This window comes from Triticum urartu, chromosome 2 (genome assembly GCF_003073215.2).
Source record: "Triticum urartu cultivar G1812 chromosome 2, Tu2.1, whole genome shotgun sequence".
Lineage (NCBI taxonomy): Eukaryota > Viridiplantae > Streptophyta > Magnoliopsida > Poales > Poaceae > Triticum > Triticum urartu.
Genome location: NC_053023.1, coordinates 536,509,430 through 536,514,375, shown reverse-complemented (window position 1 = coordinate 536,514,375; position 4,946 = coordinate 536,509,430). Strand labels below are relative to the sequence as shown.

At 38.5% G+C, this 4,946-nt stretch overlaps 1 long non-coding RNA gene across 2 annotated transcripts; it reads right to left on the bottom strand.

Annotated features, from left to right (window-relative positions):
• Positions 1-349: 349 nt before the first annotated feature.
• LOC125541796 lies at positions 350-3,741 on the bottom strand. Of its 2 annotated transcripts, none has more exons than XR_007297660.1 (3): positions 3,487-3,741; positions 2,328-2,990; positions 350-1,457 (listed from the first exon to the last, which is right to left on the bottom strand). It is a non-coding gene; the product is annotated as an uncharacterized LOC125541796 (long non-coding RNA). The 2 variants fall into 2 exon arrangements; XR_007297659.1 differs by having other exon boundaries at positions 2,917-2,990.
• Positions 3,742-4,946: the final 1,205 nt, after the last annotated feature.

Below are 4,946 nucleotides of genomic sequence, written 5' to 3'. Positions count from 1 at the left end.
GAGACATAATCCTACATTTGGTCTTGAATATTATGGTGTGTAAGCAATTCATAACTAAAATTTGAGGAAAAGAACAAGGGATAGTAGATCAACACATACTTCTTAGATGAGGTTGCTAACCAAATGCTTATGTAAAGTTGCAAATGGCCTAGGCATTGATAGTGTATTATGAAAATCCTGACACTCCATCACATGTTGCAGATACTCAAAACACACCTGAATGAGCACTAAAATGGAAAGCAGATATCTCACATAAAAATATCAATGGCATTGAACCAATATTGTGAAGTACAATCCTCTTAACACCAAAAGATCAAAGGGACTTTTTTCACAATTAAAGGAGCTCATCTCTCTTCCTCATGATTACTGTCAGTTTGCATCAAAAAGCAAGTTGATCCGGAGCAGCATTATGCCACAGTCTCCGGTCACTAACCTGCAGGGGCAGCTTTGCACACAGAAATCAGCCTCTAAGAATAGAAGACACCGTAAGGAACAAAAGGCTTGGCTCGGCTCCTCAATTTCACACAGGAGGCCCATAATGTCTGATATGTTCTGTTTTCATTAGTTCCACATCTCCACCAGTACCTGACAATCATATTGAAAGGTAACATCAGGCCATTCTTCCTCCTTCACAGGTCGTACGTATCACATCCTGGAGAGAAGTGTTTCAGCAACCAGAGAGTTTGGAATATTTGCATACCTCTGAGACGCTGCTATAATGAACTCACCTCTAGTACGTCTTACAATTAACTCCATGGTCACACGAGCATTGGCACATGAGAATGCCACGTAAACGTTAACTTTGGTAATCCCAGGATCTGGGCGTCTTTACCTCTTATTTAAGCTTGCTTGGACCACATCATTAACCCGTTTTCTCAAGTTTTATTGGGCTTCACAACATAGTTTTTCCCTATGGCTAGGAATCTATTTTCATGCACTACTGCATTTGAGAATCTGAGAATAAGAATGGATCTTGCTACTAAAAAGCTATAGTTTATGTGTGTTCTGGAAACAGTGGTAGTTTTTCAAAAACAAATGCAGTAAGTTTCAGCTTACCATCCTTTGTTTTGATTCTCTCTGCTTAGAGTGGTCTTAACAAATAATACCCAGTAACAAGCACAAAGAAATACAAAGAACTCGATTCACATTGAGTTACAATAATAAGTGCATATTGATAATTTGACAGCATTTCTCATATTAAACTTAAAATGTAGAACCCACTGAAGGAATCTTGTTCCGAACTACAGTCACACAAAAGCAGTAAAACAGGGTTTGCTCCACTTGGCATGGAACATGCAGAGAGGAGTGTGCTATGTAACATTAAAATCATTTATCTACTGAACGTTACCTAGGAAGTTTTCTTCCAAGTACTGCAAACCGGTCAAGATATCCAACAACCCCTTGATGAACATCGTCAATGTATCTGCTCAGTCAAGTCCAGCTTTGGCAATCAAAACCTATTTATCAAAAGAATGTTAGCAGTAATAATATAAGATCTGCAAATGTGGCTAAATCAGTAGATTGTATATTTCTATAGTCGGCAACAAATGAAGTTGTTCAAGATTCCAAATAGCAAGGCCATAAGTTAACCACTTTTAATATTCAATTTCAGATACGATGTGGGTTGTTGGACCTGGAGTGCCTGTAGCATCTCCAACAATTACAGTTTGGCATGTCACTATGAAATAGAGAGTAGTTTTTCTACACCCAGGCTCGGTGCACCCACGGTGCACCCACGCAATAAAACATACCAAAACATTTCAAAAAATTCTGAAACTTTGTGTGAATGATTATCAACAAATGTTATGGGTCCTTGCAAAATTTGGTGCTCAAATAACATTCAAGGAGCTCTCTACAAAAAAACAAATTCACTGAAAATTAGTCAAAATGCAAGTGCACTGTTTGAGCAGATTTTGTAATTTTATCTTTTTTGGAGAGAGCTCCTCGAATTTTATTTGACCACCAAAACTTTGCAAGCCCCCATAACATTTGTTGATGATCATTCCCACAAAGTTTCAGATTTTTTTTTATTTTTTTGCTATGTTTTCTTGCGTGGGTGCACGGAAGGTGGGTGCAGCCACTACTTTCCCCTATGAAATACTCCCTCCGTCCGAAAATACTTGTCCTAGAATTGATAAAAATGGATGTATCTAAAACTAAAATAGTTCTAGATACATCCATTTTTCCGACAAGTATTTCTGGATGGAGGGAGTACAAACAAAGAGAGGCAAGTTAGGTTGTCGTGCTTGTTGTTGTACGGATGTTAAGGAGGATGAAGGCAGCAACAACATCTTGGTTCTTTATTTTTAGCTTCAGAGATAAGATACCTTGTGCAACGCAAAAGTGTTTTTCTGCTCGTCGACGCTGTATACTGCAAATAAAAACACATCGGAGGTTCTAAAATGACCCACAGAGTCAAAGGATGTGAAAAGTGGGATTCATGCATACATATGTCAAGTTGACAAGCTAAAACCAGTCACTTGGATCAAAAATACTGTTCACTCAGCTTGAACCTAAAATAAAGAACCAAGATGTTGTTATAATCCATGAAACATGCACATCATACTTCATTATTTTTGAAATCTGCCATTTGTATAGAACATCGGAGCTTAGAACTAAAACTTTACCTGAAGAATGGGGAGGACAGTGCCAACATGAGCAGCAAAAAACATGATTTTGGCATCAAAAGCATCATGGCAATATACAATAGATAACTTGTAAAATTAGCAAGCGCCCGCGTAAACAAATGGCAAACAAAAATAGGTAAAAGGATAGAAACATGTATATGAGAGTACCTATATGCAAGAGTTAACTACCGAACCTCTAAATATTATTACGCTGTTGGAGAAATATGAAACATGACATTTGTACTGCACTTAAAAATGAACACCCAAAACACGGTTAAAAAGCACATACCTATTGTTGCATCATAGCCCAAACTAAGATTGTCTTGTACCAAGCTTCCCAATAAATATAGTGATCAGGGGAGCCTGCAGAAATTTAGGAACAATTAATATATGGATTAATAGGCCTGAGACATTAATGGGAGAGCACATACAACATATAATCAGGCTGCAAACAAACCAATGAGAAAGAAGTGGAGAAATATCTTTAAGAGGCTAAAGGAAAATCTGATTACGTAGAACAGAGTATACACAATAGGAAAATGATCACAATTCACTCTCCTGCAATGTAACAACAGTCCATACGCATCTATTCCTCCCAAATCACAGTACCTTAATTTCAGAAACTAATAACCAGTCCAAAAGACATACAAATTATCAGAAAGTTGTCACCAGACTGGCAATCAGATAGAAGGTCGAAATGAATTGGTCATGCAACAGACCCTCATTGAAGAAAAGAATATACAACACACTGGGATATGATTATGCTGAAAAGGAAACATAAATGAGAAGTAGTGCCATCAAGAATCATTCTATGGCGAAGATAGTTTAAAAAAAGTGACGACCGAGGAAGATTACGTACCCAACTCTGTACCTTCCCAATTCCCTATGGCGAGTGTTGCGTCGGTACTCCTCTGTCGAGCTGCTCATTGTTCTGCAGCTTGTTGTCATCTACCTGCGCCTGACCATGATGAAACAGTTTTGCAGCCACGCGCATTTGGGTGGCACCTCGAGGCAATAAGCCAAGGGCACAACAGGAGGAGGACGTCGGGATTACGACCGAATAATGATGGTCAACAGCGGCAGTGTGTGCCGATGCTGCGAATAGAATGGGCGATGACCTGCGTTTCATTGCTGGATTAAACAACTCTGAAACAAAAAAAAAGACAAAATTGAAGCCGTTCCAGGTCTCGCAATGCATCATAGGTTCCAATGTAGGTGTAGCAAGAATTGATCATAACAGGAAACAATGCATATGTAGGAGGTATTGATCTACATAGCAAACACTGTCGTTGCTACCGGTTTTTGTTGCCTATGTGCACAAAAGTAGCATCCCAAAGATCAGATAGTTAGGTTGTCCTGGCTATGCATCACAGAAAAAAATAGTGCTACATATGAATTTTATAAAGTCGTCTTCTAAGGGGCACATACATTGTCCAAATTAGAAAATTAGAAAATTGTAGTCTTGAATTAAACCTGCCAAATTAGAAAATTGTCCAAAGAAGTATCTAAGGTAGCGGTGCATTACCTTCAGGTCTTCCAATATACATGTAAAATAATTCTGAAGCTCAGAACCCTAGAAGTATGTAATGATCTCTTGCCGGATTCTGCACAAAAAATAGTGCAAAGCTAAATAAGACTATCTTGAGCAGGTCACAATATAGGGAATATCTTCTTTTAGAAGATATAATTTGAATCATCCCACATGAGGTTTCAGCTTGCCAGCTAAGACTTTAAGTGATGTGGATTTTCCAACTCCATTTGTTCCAACAGGGCCGCATATCTGGGAAGACCTTGAGACGGGCTAATTGATCGATTCTATCAAAAAGGATAAGCTTCAGGAGAGATTGGGAAACCTACAAACAATGAACAACACAAGTTCAGACAAGCAATTGGTGGTGTCTTTCTCAGATCCATCGGAAGGTTGATGATCTCGATGGCATAAAATTGGCATTCTGCACCAAGGATTACAGCGGAATACAATGTTATAAGACATACGACTGTACTTTCACAAAACAACAGAAGTTTTTCTCTTGTTTAATCAACTGACATGATGTTAGAGACGTATACTGTGTATACCTTGTGCAAATAACACAATCTGCCTCCACTCTTCCGGGATGAACATGACCTTGAATGGGGGTCCAACATTGATGCAAAGCTTCCTGCACCAACAACCAAAACCATTCTGCAATGAACCATTGAGTAATCTAAAAACCAACATTCACATCCAAAATGAACCCAACTCTACATCTAAAACCAATCTTAAATAAAACAAGAAAAATGCAACATCAAGATCAAGATCTCAGCAATTGATTATTCGAA